Below are 18,995 nucleotides of genomic sequence, written 5' to 3'. Positions count from 1 at the left end.
GAGAACAGAGAATGTTAATAAGAAACTGTATTTGCTGGATGGAAATAGAAAACACTATCCTGAGTGAGGTAACCCAGACCCAAAAAGATGAATATGGTATGTACTCACTCATAAGTGGATTCTAGCCATAAACAAAGGACATTGAACCTATAATCCGTGATCCTAGAGAAGCTAAATAAGAAGGTGGACCCAAAGAAAAACATATAGTTATCCTCCTGGATATTGGAAGGAGACAAGATTGCCAGGCAAAAATTGGAAACTTGGGGGTGGAGTGGGGTAAGGGGAGATGTGGAGAAGAAAGTGAGAAGGGACTGCACGCACTGGCTTTGTGGGAGCCTAGTCTTTGTGGGATGCTCACCTTCCTAGACCTGGATGGAGTGGGGAGGACCTTGGACTTCCCACAGGGCAGGGAACCCTGACTGCTCTTTGGACTGGAGAGGGAGGGGGACGGGGAGGGAAATGGGAGGAGGTGGAAATTTTTAAGTAAAAACAAACAAACAAATAAATAAATAAATAAATAAATAAGAAACTGTATTTGCTTAGCAAAAACTTGCTCTTGGAAGGCTACAGGTTCTATAAGGAAGCATAAAGCTTTCTGCTCATATGGCAGGTAAAGTGTGTCTTCAGAAAGCTGGTAGCCAGCCATCCCTCACCACCAGCTTTAAGGTACAAGACTGGGATGCATTACCTGAAGCACTTCACACCTCCCTCTGGAGACAGGGGACATGCAGGGACAACTCCAAGCTCTTGTTCTGGGGCACCAATGTACAAACTGTGACAATGACCAACAGCTGAGCCTTTTGGAGGCATATGCCCCAGCTGCCCATCTTTACTGTCCAGCTTCCTTTTCCCATCCAATTCCAATTCCTAGTTAAGATCATTGGGGAGGTTTGACTGAGCATGGTCCCCATAGGCTCATATATTTGAACGCTTGGCCCTTAGTTGGTGGAAGGATTAAGAGGTGTGGCTTTGCTGGAGAAGGGGTATCATTGGAGATGGGCTTTCAGGTTTCAAAAACCCACACCGGGCCCAGTCTCTCCTCCCCACTCTCTCTGGGCCTCCAACTTGCAGATAATATGTAAGCTCTCAGATACTACTTCAGCACCATGCCATGCCCACTTGCCTGCCACCATGCTTCTTGCCGTAATGGTCATGGACTTACTTTCTGGAACTGTAAGCAAGCACCCAACTAAATGCTTCCTTATATAGGTTGCCTTGGTCATGGTGTCTCTTGACAGCAACAGAGAAGTAACTAAGACAATCTTGTGCCCCTGTCTCTCCTCTCTCTCTCTCTCTCTCTCTCTCTCTCTCTCTCTCTCTCTCTCTCTCTCTCTCTCTTTCTCTCTCTCTCACACACACACACACACACACACACACACACACTCCTTTTGTCTCTTCAGGGAGAGCCACAGGGCACACATTGCAGAATAAATGTGGTGAGAAAAAAAAAACTTGAGCCTTTACACAAACTGCAGTCTGTGCTATCTAGGAGTGGGCATGTAAATAAATTCTGAATGCTAAGAATTCTCCCGAATCTGGGACACTCTACAGTTCTTTTTCACTTTGAGTTTTTCAGACTTAGGATGAGCATTGGAGAACCAGAAGCTGCTTTACACTCAGCGAGTATGGTTTTCTAATGTTTTAATTAAACTCTAGATACTCAAGCGAGAATACCATAGAATTGTGTGCTATAGAGCATAAGTCACGTATGTCTGGATGCCACCCCGGCTCTGGTTAACATTTGACTGCATACTACTGACTTTGGAGAAGAACCAAAGACAGTCGAAATGACCTGCTTAATGAGTTAGTAAGAAGTTTTGAGGAGAATATATTGAAAAATAATAATAGCAAAAACAAAAACAAAACAAACCTTTAAGCAAGCATTCAATGTATTCTAGGGAGATCTGCGTCAGGTGGTCCAGTGTAAAGAGGTTACTTAATGAGGCCTGGAGGAATCCATAGCTGCTTACACCAGGAACACGAGGGTTTTTTCATTAAATGTCTGTCAAAAGACTGTTGAGTAGAGCTAATGTGTCTTTGGAGCCTTGTGTCCCTCAGCACCAAGCCAGTGTCTAGCACATGCTGGCTTTCAATAACTGCTGGTTAAATTATTGAGTGACCAAATAAAGACTCCATTGAAATGAATTCCTGAGAAAACTTTTCAAATATTCTGTGGAAAAAGAACATTTGAATATCTCAGAGCTAAAATGTTTTCTGCAATGGTATAAATTAATAAAGAAAGTAGGCCCAGCATCAGAGAGACAAAAATTAAATGCAACTGTTATTTTGATTGACTATTGATAAAATATATTCCTTTTAAAAAAACACTCCTTAAGTTTTATTTTATGCTTGGGGTAGAATTTGTAGAGGCGCATGACGAGGGCTGAGAACAAGCCCTTGTCTGTCTGTTTGTAGAATAGGTTATTTAAATCCAGGCATGGTGTTGCATGTCTGTATTCTCAGTACTTGGGAGATGGAAGCAGGACAATCAGGAGCTCAAGTTCATCCTTAGCTACCTAGTTGGAGGCTAACCTGGTTTACATGATATGCTGTCTGAATAAAAAGGTATATTATTTAAAACATGGTTTTACTAGATTGCCATATATATATACACATACAGATATATATGGCACATATATGGCATATATTATATATAATATTATATATATTTGCATGTGTATGGGGACTTTTCTAGACAGGGTTTCTCTGTGTAGCCCTGGATGTCCTGGAAGTCACTCTGTAGACCATGCTGGCCTAGAACTCAGAGATCCGCCTGTCTCTGCATCCAGAGTGCTGGGATTAAAGGCATGTGTCACCACTGCCCAGCTAGATTGGCACTTAAATTTGCCCAAAACCAAGAAAACAATAAAGAGAAAACAAACCACCAATGCCTCTTTTGCCTTTCTTTTTGAGGACATGGATAACTAGACAGAATTGCCATGCTAGGGATGGGACCTAGAGCAGCGCCCACCCAAGCTAGACAAGCAGTGTGCCCTGAGTCACATCCACCACCTCCAATCCAAGAGGCAGAGCTTGATTGTGAATCATGGGCATCATCATCTTGAACCCTTTTGAGATATAGCTACAAAATTAAACCTTGTGTTTTTCTGGATTTCACCCTCACATATGACTTCCAATTAATTCTTTGCTGATAAATAGAATAACAGAGACTTAGTTTAAACCTATATATCCAGTTATGGCAGAGCTTGTGCCATGGGATCTAAAGGCCCTCCCAGCCACAACCTGAGTAGCCTATGGGATATTGACTGCAGGGCCATGGGGGCCACAGACAATAATTAAGGTACCAGTAGATCCACGGGCAGTCGATAAGCTGACAAAGACTACATTTGGCACACAACATGGGGCATGTAAATCCACATAGGGTCTGAAAAAGCTGGGAAAAATGGTTATGAATAGGCTTGGTACTTGCTGCATACAGAGGTACAGCTCCTTAAAGAAGCCCTGCTACTGAGCACTTGATTGGGGTTTCTGAGCAAGAAGTGGTATGCTACTCAGTGGTGGGAGACTAGGTAGAAATGCCTACTACATTGTGTACCCAGAAACTTCCCAGAGCTGGGGCAGATAGACCAGCTCCAGGTCCAGCCTGCAGGCATGAGGTTCTACTCTCACCTACCTGAAGGTGGTGGAGTGAGCCAGCCTTGTGCTAAGCTAGTCATGTGGTGGAGAGCCTAGCAGGTTAAGATTTGGCTCACAAGGTCAGAAAAACAGAACAGGCATGCAAAAAGTCAGGTCCAGACTGAGAAAATTTCAGAACATATATAGAATGCTTAACAATGTGTTTAGATACTGAAGAAAGAAAATCGGTGCAGAGAGTCATAGAAAAATAAATAATAGTTTAATATAATAAAGTAAAATCTTTAAAGAGAGAGTAAAGTAATACAAAAGAAATAAGCCATGTAAGGATGGAAAATACACAGGGCATATGGATCACATATAGCACTTTGTTAACTTTAAATATTTAAATGCTAGTGAACAAAAGCAATAGCTGTGGAGAGACATTGGATTATGGAAACTGTTAAATTAGACCAACCTATATATTTTAGGAATGTCTTAACTTCAGAATGGAAGTCAGAAAATATGTTATGTTGGAGAAGAGGTTTTGCTTTTATTTCCACAGGAAACAAAGGGTATGGATTTCTTCAAAACTAATAATAATCAGATTTGATTGGGAAAGACCTCCTGAAAATTTTGGGTGAAGACAAGAAGGAAAAAAAAAACAAGAAAAACTACAAATCAGGTGATCCTTTGGCATGGAAACAGCTCTATCACTAGATGAGATATGATGCATCTTGGCTTCAGAGTCCTCATGGACAGAGGTTTGGTTATACAGTCCAAACAAAATCATAAAGTTTCACCTACTAAAGCAGAACAAAAATATCTTTAGATGACTTGTATATACTACACATCCACATTTGTGTTAATGCAGATATATATGTGATCATTAAAAGTTCATGTGTTTTCAGAAAAAAAGGATCAAACACCAATGAAGACAAGTGTAGCCCAGGTAATTTGGCTTCTCAGAATGACTCTGTTGCAGTTCCATCAAAATTCTGTATTCAGAACAACTTAAAAGTTGCTAGCTGAGATGGTCCAGCCTCCCAAACTACTCCAGCCAAGACATCAGAAGTTCTACACTTTCCCATCACATAGAGACTAAACAAAAAACAATACAGCGAGCTCTCCCAGGACTTGACCATTATCCCAATTTTCTCAGGGTCCCCTAAAGATGCTATTGCCCCCAAACAACAGGAAGCAGTCTAGAGAACATGACACCCACATTTCCAAGAGGTGGAGTGGGTAGATTTTGGTCACTCAGTTTGCTATGGATATTTGTCCTTATTTAGGGGAGTTGGTTGCAAATTGTTACTGGTCATGGTAAGGAAAGATTTGTTTTAACATACTATATATGTATAAGTTTCTACTCTTGTTTAAGGTATTGTACTTATGCAGCTCATTTTAAAATGTAATGCAACGTTCTAGTCCTTAAAGGCTATTATTACAAACCATTTATGATAATTAAGAAATGTAGATTAGTAATTAGTCATCTATAGCAATCGAACTTGTAGTCACCTATGGATGTTTTCAAGATCAATCAGAGATATATTTTAGATGGATAGATGATCTTCAAACACTTCAGAGACCTAAATGTGGCATTTAGTATGTTTTAATAACATAAGGCTCTTAATGACAGTGAAACACATCTACTCCTGACAGTACCAATTTACTTCAAAAAAGGAGGGTGGTCATTGAAGAACCACCATATGGAATTTACTTTCAATATGGCAAAGGTAGCCATTTGGGTAAGAAACTGCCCTTGCCTCAACTGCTGACCATATGCTGTCCAAACTGGACAAGCAAGACACAAAAGAAGAAGATTACAAAACTTTGCCAAACGAGGTAGGACAGTTCTTCAAAATTCCTGCTTCACCATAAAGTCTGTCAGATTTAGCTAGTTTCTTTCAAAAAAAAGTTTGTCAAATTAACTAGTTTCTTTCAAAAATAAAACAAACAAAACCTTTTTGGTGCTTGTTCCATTCTTCATTAAACTTTATTACCTGGAAAATTGTCTGGTTTGTGTTTTAGACACTGTATGTTTTTGAGATTAATGGAATAACTCCCCTCTAATGCCTGAGATATGAGTGGCTATATATATATATAAAATATGAATGAAAACTGATCTCTCCCACAAACTATTCTATAATACATAATTTATTCTTAAGCCGCTGTCATGTTATGATGGTTTTTGTTTTCTGGTGGAAAAGTTGTAAGTATGAAGAGGAGTTGATCTAAGAAAAGTCTTGGAATAAACTAAAACTTTAACTCTTTTGCAGTTTTGTTTTTTGGTAAAAAAAATTAAAAAGATCTATTCTGTTAAGATGAATGCACCAGTGTTTGTTCTCACTTTCAGTCTTATTCATGGCTTTGTTAATAATACTACAATTTCAATTTTGAAGAATATTGTAACACCCAGATTTATAAAAAAAAAAAAAAAACAACACAAAACTTAGGTTACAAAGACAGAAGGAAGGAGACTGGCCTCCTACCCAGAGCACACACGCAAAGATCTGGATTTAATCCCCCACACACTGCAAATAAGACAATTAAGAGGGAAGGGAGTAACACTGATATAGTCGTCTCTGAATCCTTTCTAAGATGGAACATTCTGGCATTACATACATGAATGCATACACACATAAATGCATTCATAGTCACAGACACAGACAGATGATATCTTTAACATTTTTTCCCTCATTGTTATGAACTGCCCATCACAAGGTCTGTTCATCTCTCTGCCAGGTATACCCTGGAGCTCCATTACAGCACTGCTGGTGAGCTCTGGGAACATCTTCCATGTGCTTTCTGTTAAATAATATGTCAGAATATCAAGAGGGCTGAGTTATAATGCTCAGTGCTGGAATGCTGACTCTCCAGCTACATATGCCTCCCAGCTACAATTTCATGTTTTTTGAAAGACTAATCCAGGCATTACATTATTGTCAGTGCTTCCCCAAATATTCCTTGCCAATTATTCTGCTTGTTTTCAAAGGTCCTCTTAGTACAGGTATTTCCTGTTTTATTTCAAAATTAATGATAAATGATAGGCTTTTGAAGGTTTAGAGAGTGAACTGTCGTCCAAGAAATATCTTTTTTTATTGGGTAGGCATTGCCTAAAGTGTTCCAACAGTTTTCCTCCTCTCAAGCTGAAAAGGTAGTTATTTTTTTCCATAGTCATATGTTCTTGAGGACTTAAAAATATATTTTGAGAAGTCATTTGTAGAATACACTTTCAAAATGGAAGCATCAAATCTTCTCTCGCGGTGAATAAGTCTCACCATTTATTTTTGTTATAACTTTGAAGCACTGTCTTTTAAAAGCTACCATCTTAGTACTTAATCATTTGGTATGGGATAGTTCTTTCATTCTTCCTAATTGCTATGGAAACTTGAACAGGAGAAAGCTGCTTGAACTAGCAAATACCCGGCAGAGGCAGGAGCAGTCAATTTTGGTAGGGTCAACATTGCTGGTCAGTTGTGAGAACATATCAGTTTCCTTTGTCTTTCCTTAAGAGATAGTAGTGCTTCAGGAACTTACGAGACCAATTAGACAGCTGACCTTCAAGAGTAAAGCCTGGGGTCCTTTAAAGTATGGTTTTAAATTTTATCCTTAGGAAAAACAAAAACAAAACACACATGTACTTGGAGTATAACAATTAACTTCTGTATTTATTGGGGCAAATAATCACAAGGAAGGATTTCTCCTTGCACCTAATCAGTCTTTCTCACCCCTGAGACAGGCCCTTGAACTTTCTCTTTCATGGCCCTGTGGCGAGCTAGTGCCTTCTCTGACTCACTTTCACGGTGGTACGATCAAGACTGGGAAGTGTTCTGGCCATGGGTGAGAGTGATGGGTTCTATTTGCCTGCAAACCTGGGCAGAGAACCAGAGAATCACACCTGGTGCTCTGTTCCTTTCCAAACAATATGAAAACAGGGCATGCTGAACTCTAGCTCCCTACCACAGCCAAGGCTGCCTGGCGCGCCACACATCTTTGTTCTGTTCTGAAAGATCACAGTGACCTGGGACCATACCTTAACCTACTGCAGAGCCTCTTCCTCTTTCCCTCTGGGCCATTGCCATTGGCTCTAAAACTGCAGAAGCTAAGTAATGCATTAGAATCTGAAAAAAACAAAAACCCAAAACCCTGCACGATCTCTCTCTCTCTCTCTCTCTCTCTCTCTCTCTTTCTCTGTTTCTCTGTCTCTCTCTTTCTCTCCTGTGTGTGTGTGTGTGCATGTGTATGTGTGCACATGCCAATACACACATTCATATTCTAAAAGTAAACTCAGGAAAATTAGGAGAATATTAATTTTCATTCATTGTAATCCTATTTTCCTTTGGGCAGAAGTCATAAATGTTAACGCCCTAGTGATAATGATGTCCTTGCATATATGGAAGTCATTGAAGCGCTGGTCACAGCCACCTGATGGGTTGGCAGTGAGGATTCCATGCCGAGAAGTAGGAGGAAAAGTAGTAATGATTAAAAAGACATTCGAGTGCTACTTTTGCCTCTGGCTGGTTTACTTTGGACATCACGAAGCCCTTTTTTCAGGATCTAATATTTGGGAGTATGCTTGAGAAAACAGTGCTTCAGGAAAAGCTCGGAACGACCTCTTTTTGGCTGACTCATTCTGACTTTAAAGTAATACATCTTTACAGAACATGGAAAAAGTTCAAAGTCTGTTTTTATTTTTTCCCATAGTTCTCAGACAGAAAAAAAATTGATGCTGTAACCCATACGTTTGTTTAATTTCTGCTCTTATTTCAGAAAGACAAGCATGGCATCCTTTGTTATCATAAAAAATACAATAGATAATATCGGCCCTTTTTTTCTTTGTGTGGGGCTGAAGAGTTGAGCCCAGGGCCTCACGAGTGCAACGCCACTGCCAAGCTCTCTCCCCAGCCCATTGCTCTTTTCTTAACAATCTTCTTGGGATGTCTGCAGCCTCACAAGCTGCATAGTGCCGCTTTGTTCTTGTGAGTTTCCACTAGCTTGAAGTTGCAACATCTAGATAGAAAAACCAGTATAGGCTATACTGGCAAAGATAATTCTGTCTGGAAAGGACATAGGCTTGGGCTAGATAAATGTACAAGGTATTCAATGTCTCTGAGCTCAAGGCCTGCCTTATAAAGTGGCAATTAGGCTGACCCTATAGTCTTTGTTATTATTCAAAAAGCGAGGCCTGTTTCCCCCATCCCACCCCACCCTCCAGTTCCCAATTTTTGCCCAGCAATCTCTGAAATGGCCCGATCCTATAGTCATACTAATGAATATCTTTCATATCACTATAGAACCTTCATCTGACGATGGATGGAGATAGAGACAGAGACCCACATTGGAGCACTGGACTGAGCTCCCAAGGTCCAAATGAGGAGCAGAAGGAGGGAGAACATGAGTAAGGAAGTCAGGACTGCGAGGGGTGCACCCACCCACTGAGACAGTGGGGCTGATCTAATGGGAGCTCACCAAGGCCAGCTGGACTGGGACTGAAAAAGCATGGGATAAAACCAGACTCTCTGAACATGGCAGACAATGAGGGCTGCTGAGAAGCCAAGGACAATGGCACTGGGTTTTGATCCTACTGCGTGTACTGGCTTTGTGGGACTCTAGCCTGTTTGGATGCTCACCTTCCTAGACCTGGATGGAGGGGGGAGGACCTTGGACTTCCCACAGGGCAGAGAACCCTGCCTGCTCTTTGGACTGGAGAGGAAGGGGAAGGGGAGTGGGGGGGTGGGAAGTGGGGGTGGGGGAGGGAAAAGGGAGGCGGGGAGGAGGCGGAAATTTTTAGTTAAAAAAAATGGAAAAAAAGTGAGGCCTGTAAAACACTCTCATTATTCTTTGCATACCATACGGGCTCCACCACTTTCCACAGAGACCCTGGTATAATTAGCAGGTTGATGCTCTCTGTTATCTGGCCACTTTTTATTTGCTTGTTTTGTTGTCAATGTTATTGTTTTGGTTTTGAGACAGTGTTGCACTATAAACTGGCCTTGAACTTGAGATTTTTCTGCTTCTGTCTTCCCTGTGCTAGGATTGCAAGCATGTGGCACATACCCTAGTTCAAGCCGCTTTCTAAGCACATTTTTCCATAGGCAAATTTTGTTTCCTCAGCTCTTCACTGCCTAGATAACCTCAGAGCTGACTTATCCAGCTACCTTGTTACTTTCCAGTTTGCTCGACTTTGAACCTAGTAAGATTCCATGCCATTTGTGACCTGGGGCTGCTCATCCACACCTCTGCCTCTCTGTTACCCAGATCTTCTCTGCAAGAAAACCAGACAGCCCTCGAATCAGAACCTGATCTGTTCTCACTAGCTGAACATCAGGAAGATTGGAGAAACACTGGTGCTGTTAGACTCATGATGATTTGAATTCAGTATTAAATCAAGGATCCAGGAGATGCATCCACACTCAGTCAAAGTCATCTCCAACTCAAGGGTATAAAGAACGTAATTCTCCTTTGTTTCAGTCTGTTTATCTTATATGGATCCCATTTTCTTCCAAGTCACTGGACAGAATTTCAGTCTTCTCTCTCTCTCTCAGCCTTTCCCTGGAGTTTGCAGAATTTCGTATCTCAGTTCTTGAGCCAGAGAGATATAGCTCAGTTGATAGAGTGTCTGCTTTAAAGGCATGAGGGCCTGATTTGGGATCATTAGCACTAACTAAAAAAGCAGACACAGTGGTACACGTCTGTAACCCTAGAAGTGTGTGTGTGTGTGTGTGTGTGTGTGTGTGTGTGTGTGTGGTGAGAGGGGGTGAGACAGTAGATCCCCACAGTCCTCTGGCCAGCAAGCCTAGCCAATCTGTGAACTCTGGGTTCAATAAGAGCTGTTGTCTTACAGAATAAGGTAAAACATGATCAAGGAAAACATATACATACACATACCACACACAAGCATACCTGCATACGCACTTACATGCATACACGTGTACATACACAACATACACAATTTTAATTTTAACTTTTGGGCTTCACCCTCTTCCATATCTTCTAGAATCTAGAAGGAACGATCATCATTGACCCAGTAACCCCTGTCTTCCTCCTAACCAGGAGCACTGAAAGACTGCTCCAAATTTTCCTCTGTGGCTTATACTTTGTACGGCCCCATTTTCCCTTGCCTTAATATTCTAGCTGGTCTTGGCTGTTATGGCAATGCCCTCTCCTGGTTCATCTCCATCTGCATTCAGACTCTACCAGGAGCTGGTTGCTGCCTGGGCTCAAGCCCTGCCTGACCTTTACCCCTCTTGGCGGGACCAGCCGCCAGGGTGTGGCGACAGAGGGTTTCACTGTTGCCACCCCTAGTACTGCCAGCAGGGCCTGCCAAGGTTGCCATAGAATTATGCAGCTAAGTTTCAGGCTTTCAGTCGGCCGTGGAAAGACTCTGGCCTCTGGACATGGCTGGACTCAGCCAGACGTCAAGGTTGTTTGCTGAGGGACTGAGCTGGAGCTCCCCGCTGCTTGGATAACGGCTTTCGTAAGGAAACATGGCACAAGGACTCAGACACAGTGTGGTAGAGCCTTGGCGTGGAGATGCCAGGGAGAAGGGGGTCAGTGAGACAAGCTGGCGAGAGCGGAAAACTCCGGTGTTTGATGTTGTACCATGAGCATGAGCTCCACTTTACACTTCGAGCTCTGGTCTCACGTAACTGAAGCTGGCAGGAACTGCCTTCTGGATACCTCTCCTCTTCTCTTCTGGCTGGCTTGTTTGAAAAGCAAGCTTACCTCTTCTCCAAAACCTGTCTCCTACTCCTTACTTCCTGATGTTTGTTAGTAATTCCTCATCACCCCGGTTTGGAACTATGGTTTCAAATTGGTTTCTTGCTCCCCGCTTATCATCCTCTGACTAATATATTTTAATGCCCCCTTCCTTTTTTGCATTGATTACATGGACAATATGCCACAAGAAATCAATATGCTAAACATATATAAAGCACTGTGTATAAAGATACCTGAACACACAACTTACTCAAAACCTTCAGTGGATTCTCAGTGCCTAAGAAACCAGCCTCAGGGCTGGGGCTATAGCCCAGTTACATGGTTCTTGCCTAGCTCATATGAGGTCCTGGAATCAATTCCCCATACAGGGAAAACTAAAATCCTTCCACCACTCTTCTTGATTTTGTACTAAAAACCCATTACTACCCAGGTCTTAGTCACATTTCCGCTATGCCCTTGCTGCTCCTCAGGGGAATTCATTGCCTCCATGGGGTCCCTTTATATCTTTATGTATGCTTAAGTATTTTCTTTTTGGTTTTTCGAGACAGGATTTCTCTGTGGCTTTGGAGCCTGTCCTGGAACTAGCTCTTGTAGACCAGGCTGGTCTCGAACTCACAGAGATTCACCTGCCTCTGCCTCCCAAGTGCTGGGATTAAAGGTGTGCGCCACCACCGCCTGGCTATGCTTAAGTATTTTCAATGGTGCATTCTGAGAGCCAATCTCACCAAATTTCTGCTCCCCAATGCTGAAGATCTCACCCTATCCTCATCTGATTTTCACTTCAAGCTTAGGTCAAACTTCATCCCCACCGCAGGGCTGCTGAGTCTCTTCCACCCCTATTTGCTCTAAGGTCTAGATTACTTCCAGGTACTGCATCCTGTGTGTACCTTTTATTTTGTTCTTCTGTTTAAGGACACTGTCTCAGCAAGGGTTTCTATTGCTGCCATGAGACACCATGACCAGAAAACAAGTTGGGAAGAAAAGGGTTTATTTGACTTACACTTCCAGATCATAGTCCATCACTGGGGGAAGTCAGAGCAGGAATTCAGTGAGGGCTGGAATCTGGAGGCAGGAGCTGATACAGAGGCCATGGAGGGGAGCTGCTTACTGGCTTGTTCAGCCTGCTTTCATAAAGAACCCAGGGCCAGCAGCCCAGGGACGGCCCCACCCACCATGGGCTAGGCCCTTTCCCATTGACCACTAATTGAGAAAATGTTTTGCAGTTGGATCTCATGGAGGCATTTCCTCGACTGAGGCTCCTTCTTCTTTGATGACTCTAGCTTGTGTCAAGTTGACACACAAATCCAGCCAGAACATATACTTCATGTCAGTAACATTTTTATTGATGTATCTTTTTGATTTTTTTTTTTTTTTTTGGTTTTTCGAGACAGGGTTTCTCTGTGGCTTTGGAGCCTGTCCTGGAACTAGCTCTTGTAGACCAGGCTGGTCTCGAACTCACAGAGATCCGCCTGCCTCTGCCTCCCGAGTGCTGGGATTAAAGGCGTGCGCCACCCGGAGGCAGAGACAGGCGGATCTCTGTGAGTTCGAGGCCAGCCTGGTCTACAAGAGCTAGTTCCAGGACAGGCTCCAAAGCCACAGAGAAACCCTGTCTCGAAAAACCAAACAAAACAAAAACAAACAAACAAACAAAAAAGAACATGATGTATCTTTTTGAAACATGGATGCATCGCTGTACAGAGTTTGAAACAGGCAGATACTGAGTTCAACTAATGGGATCCTTTATCTGTCTTCCAGCAACACAAAGGAGACAGACATTATATATGTTTATAATCTCTTCCAGGTAAGTAATTCTAAGTCTGGGTCCCCAAGAAGCAGCATCAGTATTACCTGGGGAGGGGCTTTTTTGAAAATGTAAATATTTAGGGCCAGATGTGTGAACTTCAGCAGTAGAAACTCCTTGTCTAACATTCACAAGACCCTAGGTTCTTTTCCCTCCCATATCTATTGGTTCAAAATTCTGGGGGTGTGCCCAGGAATTACCACTCAATCCCCCCATCTCTTGGGGTATGATTCTTATGCACTTTCAATATTGAGAGCATAACTCCTGGCCATGGATTTGGGACTGGGTATGCTGCATCTGCCTCTCGATTCTCCAAGGACACTGCAAGATACTTGGAATTTTGTTCTTTCTGACAACATTTCTGGCAGCTATGGGAAGCTCAGCGTTACTCCTATACATACAGGGTGGTTTACTTTCACCTCACTTCTCTTAAAAATTGTTGCAATCAACTTAAAAAATGATAAAGCAGAAAATCAGAATGAAGAGGAGGAGGAGGTGAACATGCTAAACACAAACTTCACTGACTCCCAGACTGTCTCGGAGCTTTCCCAGTTACAAGGAAAAGAAGGAAGCTAACACCCTTCTTGTCTTATTTTCACTAGGGAAGGCCAAAATTCTGTTCATAAATCCCAAGTGAAATTCCCTTCGTGGAACTTTCTAGAGGAGGCCACCTAAAGATCAGCTCAGCAAAGGGCTCATCCCACAAGCACCTCCTGTGCCTCCCCTTCTCTGCTATAAAAACTGTACCCAAGCTCAGCACACCGGAAAGGCCAGCTGTTACTAACGCTGCGACAAGAAGCACTATGTTCTTTCTCATCACTTCGTGGCTGCAAAAGAAGGGTTCATTCTCTCCTGCAAGCCAGCCATCAAGAAAATAATGCAGAGTCTTGTCTTAGATTATGAGTCATTGCAGCTGGAGCATGCCGGCGACAGGAAAGGTGTGAGATGGGTGGGCCACCATCCACTGGAAAGAGCAAACAGCTAATAGGGCGGGTGGCAGCTCTGACAGGCACCTGGCCCTGTCAGAAGGGACCCAAGGTCATTGAACCTGCATTGGGTGAGTTTAGGCTGGAGCTCAGTATTCTCCACCAAGGAAAAGCTACATTCTGTGTGGCTGCCTTTGGAGAGAATGTCTCAAGAACAGCTCTCTGCAGTCCTCCTGGGCAGGCCTGTTATCAGTAGATAAGAGCTTCTATTATGGAGATTGGGTAGTTTTTTTTTTTTTGTTTTTTTTTTTTTGGTACAGATGATGAAGTATATAATAAAGATTTCTTAAAGTTTAAAACTTAATTCTCTTGCATAAACTCAGGGTTGATTTTCGATGTAACTGGGTTGCAAGTGTGTTCATATTCATATTAGGTGTGGCCCACTACCTCTGTTATTGGGATCCTGTTCCCATGAATTTGGCAATCTTATAACGCATGGAACCCAGTTGTGGGAGAGGAGAATTAATGCCTAAGACGCAAACAGTGCTGGGCTCTAGGATATACTCACCCTTCTTTTACAAACTACCTTACAAAACCAGTTTTTCCAAACAAAGTGTTATGTCTTCAAATACTTACTAGACTACATAGGTGACAAAGGAGAAATATGACAAATGTTGGAGTGAAGATTCCATCCTCTGTCATTTTCCAGACGCAGGATCTCATCTCTTGTCAACCATGACTTGTGTTCGCAAACTAAAACTTCTAGAGACGGCAGTTGCTGGTTTTCGTTCACCGGCAGGGAAATTAAGCATGCTTGGATTTCAAATGCAATTCACACTGAAGTAAGAGAAAAAAAGCTACTACACGGGAGCATTTCCTGGTGTGGGTCACACTCTTTCTACATCTTCAACCTTGAAGATCAGTTTTAACAGTGTTGCCCAACCGCCTGCTGCCTGTTATATGCTCTGCTGGATTAGCAGCCTTTTCTCATGTGTTACTATTAGAGCAGCATCAGATTAAACATTTTATCCCGACTCTCCCAGAAAAGCTGGATCTTTTTATATATAACTCCCAATAGAAGAAGAGAGAGGGATGATAGTTAGAGCAACGCCCAACTCAATGGCTGGAAACTGACTAAAACATTTCACATGTGTTATCTTTAATCATCACAGACACACGCATGAGATGAGTGATAGCCACCCAAATCTACAGTTGAGTCAGACACTCAGAGTCTTTACAAGTTGTGCCATGGGCGATTCAGCTTGGAGTGTGTGTATGGGGGGGCTGCCTGCCTTCCTGGAGACCTGTTGTTGTTGTTGTTGTTGTTTTTGGGGGGGGGTGCAATGAACTTTATTGATGGTATTCAAGAGAGTAGGGCTCCCTAAGCCCCTCCTGCTATTCTGGGGGTCTGGGATAGAAACTGTGAGGGAGATGCTCAGTGTCAAGGGTTGAGTTAGGACAGGGACTGCTCAGCAGCCGAGGGCCTCTCTCTTGCTGTGTCCTTGCTGGGATGGGTGGTCCAGGGTGGGCTTCTTACTCCTTGGAGGCCATGTAGGCCATGAGGTCCACCACTCTGTTGCTGTAGCCGAATTCATTGTCGTACCAGGAAATGAGCTTTACAAAGTTGTCATTGAGAGCAATGCCAGCCCCAGCATCGGAGGTGGAAGAGAGGGAGTCACTGTTAAAGTCACAGGAGACAACCTGGTCCTCAGTGTGGCCCAGGATGCCCTTTAGTGGGCCCTCAGATGCCTGCTTCACCACCTTCTTGATGTCGTCATACTTGGCAGTTTTCTCCAGGCACGAACACATTGGGGGTAGGAACACGGAAGGCCATGCCCGTGAGCTTCCCGTTCAGCTCTGGGATGACTTTGCCCACAGCCTTGGCAGCGCCAGTGGACGCAGGGATGATGTTCTGGGCAGCGCCACGGCCGTCTCGCCACAGCTTCCCAGAGGGGCCATCCACAGTCTTCTGGGTGGCCGTGATGGCATGGACTGTGGTCACGAGTCCTTCCACGATGCCAAAGTTGTCATGGATGACCTTGGCCAAGGGGGCTAAGCAGTTGGTGGTGCAGGAAGCGTTGCTGACAATCTTGAGGGAATTGTCATACTTGTCATGGTTCACACCCATCACAAACATGGGGGCATCGGCAGAAGGGGCGGAGATGATGACCCTTTTGGCCCCACCCTTCAAGTAGGCCCCAGCCTTCTCCATGGTGGTGAAGACACCGGTCGACTCCACAGCATACTCGGCGCCGGCATCCCCCCATTTGATGTTGGCGGGATCTCGCTCCTGGAAGATGGTGATGGCCTTCCCGTTGATGACAAGCTTCCCATTCTCAGCCTTAATTGTGCCTTTGAACTTGCCATGGGTGGAGTCATACTGGAACATGTAGACCGTGTAGTTGAGGTTGATGAAAGGGTCATTGATGGCAACAATGTCCACCTTGCCAGAAGTGAAGGCAGCCCTGGTAAGCAGGTGTCCAATACGGCCAAATCCGTTCACTCTGACCTTCACCATCGTGTCTCTGGAACGAGGCTGGCACTGCACGGAAAGAAGCAGCTGTCTCTAGAACAGGGAGGAGCAGAAAGCCAAGACCTGTTGTTTTGCCTCCCAGAGTAGAGCATGGTTAGCAACCATTACAGCCTCATTTCAGAATCAACATCAGTAGCAATGACAAACATCTTGAAAAAGTTCTCCCTAAAACATGACTTCTTCCTAAAGTTCAAATGCAGTCCTGAAAATAAAGCAGACTATATTTGACTATAATGGTTGTTCTTTCCCTAGATGTTTCGCAGGTGATCCAGGCTTCTGTTGTATATTTGTATATGTGTGTGTGTGTGCGTGTGTTCTTTGAGAATTTCCTACAATATGTTTTGATCATATTCAACTCCCTTCCCCAGCTCCACTCAGCAGCAGCTTTTCTTCCCTACTCATCCAAAACTTGGTGTCTATAAAAACAAACAAACAAACAAACAAAATCACAGAGTCAAATTCGTGGCACCCCTGTGTTCTTGGATGTATGACCTTTCACTGGAGAGGAGTTGGTCTACCAGGAGCTACAGACTCAAGGAAACTGACTCCCTCCCTCGGCAGCCATCGATTGCCAACAGCACCTCCGCTGGCCGTGGGACTTAATGTCCACCTCCCCTCTGCAAGCTGGGGTTTTGTCTGGCTTGAGCTTGGGCCGGACAAGTGAAGCTGTCACGACTGCCGTGAGTTAGCTGGTTCAGGAGCACTGCTGAGTCTGGGAACACTATTAGCTTGTCGTCTTCAGCCACCCCTTAAACCTTCCCACAACCTCTTCCACCAGGACTCCTAAGCCTTGGGAGATACTTGCTCTTCCACGTTAACGACACCGAATGTGATAGTCCCCTAACTGGTGTAATTTCTAATAGAAACGTTTCGTCTTATTCTTTATTCTTCTCTTACATTCTTTAAGATAGCATATTCACAGGTAAAATGATGAAAATGAAAACTAGCCAAGGTGAGGCAAGGCAATCCCTTTGCTTTCGTGAATGCACTTGTCTGGATTCTGTGAGAAGAATGTGTATATAATTAAATGTGCTTTTTCTCCCGTAATCTGTGCTTATTATGTTCTACTTACTAGCAATACTAACTACACACATAATTTATAGGTCTCAGTATAAAATGGAAAATAGAAACTCCTTGTTAAAAACATATTAGAAACTAAGATAGCAGCTGTGGGCTTTGGTGGGTATGCAAGGCCCTTCTCATTTGTCTTCCTATGTGGCTGGGTGGCACACAAGCTAAGGAAGCCATCTCTACCTCCAAGACCTTTGTAGCTAAAGATACATGGTATCGCACAGAACTCGGTTTAACAATTATCTTCAGGGAGCATATGGGCTTACTTCTTAGTGCTGTCTGGCTAAGGAGTTTCTGGAGATAGTAAAATTGGACTTACTTTAGGCATATTTTCTCTGAAATAAGAGCTCATAATTACTGTAAGTTATTCCCTTGTAAATCAACATTCATGTTCTAAGTAAATAATCATAAGGAACAGTTTTAAAGGTAATGTAATAAGTTAAGATAATAATGTTGATTTTATATTAAATATGTATCTCTCTCCAGAGGGCATGCGTTTGGCCTATGGTCTTGGTGGCTTTCCTTATTTGGAGATATGAGAGAGACGATGACACAATAGACTGAAGGACCTAGAAAGCAAAGAAGGAAAGTGCTGTCCCAGGCATGTTCTGGCTGTACACACCACATTCACCTACACTCTGGACACGCATGCAAGAAGCAGGCGAAGGTGAAAGCCAGGAATAATTCTGTCATCTATGTAGAGGTTTAAAAACTTGCAACCTTCCACAAGAGATTGTTCTGTAAAGAACAATTCCAATGGTTAGAATAATTACACTTTAGAACAAATGTAAGAGATCACCTTGCCTATTAAATTTTTAACAGAAATATAAAAGATTTATAAAAGAATATGAAAATATAAATCTTTGAACTGTTTCTTCCCCCACTCTTAGCTTCCATGTAGAGTTCTCACTCTTGTTCATTAAAATTGGCAAAGGGAAAATTTAAAGAATAAATAAACTCCAAAAATAAAAAGAAATAGTGGGAAAACAATGACATCATGAAATTTACAGGCAAATGGATGGAACTAGAAAAAAAAAAACAACCTGAGTGAGATAACCCAGACCCAGAAAGACAAACATGCTATGTACTCACTCATAAGTGGATATTAGATGTAAAGCAAAGGATAACCAGGCTACACTCCACAGCCCCAAAGAAGCTAGGTAACAAGGAGGACCCTAGAGAGATGCATGGATCTCCCTGGGAAGAGGAAATAGATGAAATCTCCTGGGTAAACTGGGGGTGGGGGTAGAGGGGAAAGGGTAGAGGGGAGGGGGTATAGAGGAGGGGATGGGGGATGGGAACATGAGGGATCAGGATGGTTGAGTCAGGGGCAGGATGGAGGGGGTAACGAAAGAGATACCTTGATAGA

The 18,995-nt window shown here is 43.1% G+C and overlaps 1 pseudogene; it reads right to left on the bottom strand.

Annotated features, from left to right (window-relative positions):
• Positions 1 to 15,480: 15,480 nt before the first annotated feature.
• LOC130884273 (glyceraldehyde-3-phosphate dehydrogenase-like) lies at positions 15,481 to 16,540 on the bottom strand (annotated as a pseudogene).
• Between the last annotated feature and the right edge of the window lie 2,455 nt (positions 16,541 to 18,995).

The sequence above is a fragment of the Chionomys nivalis genome, chromosome 11, assembly GCF_950005125.1.
Source record: "Chionomys nivalis chromosome 11, mChiNiv1.1, whole genome shotgun sequence".
NCBI lineage: Eukaryota > Metazoa > Chordata > Mammalia > Rodentia > Cricetidae > Chionomys > Chionomys nivalis.
Note: the sequence above shows the minus strand (reverse complement) of the source record. Positions and strands in the feature narration are given on the sequence as shown.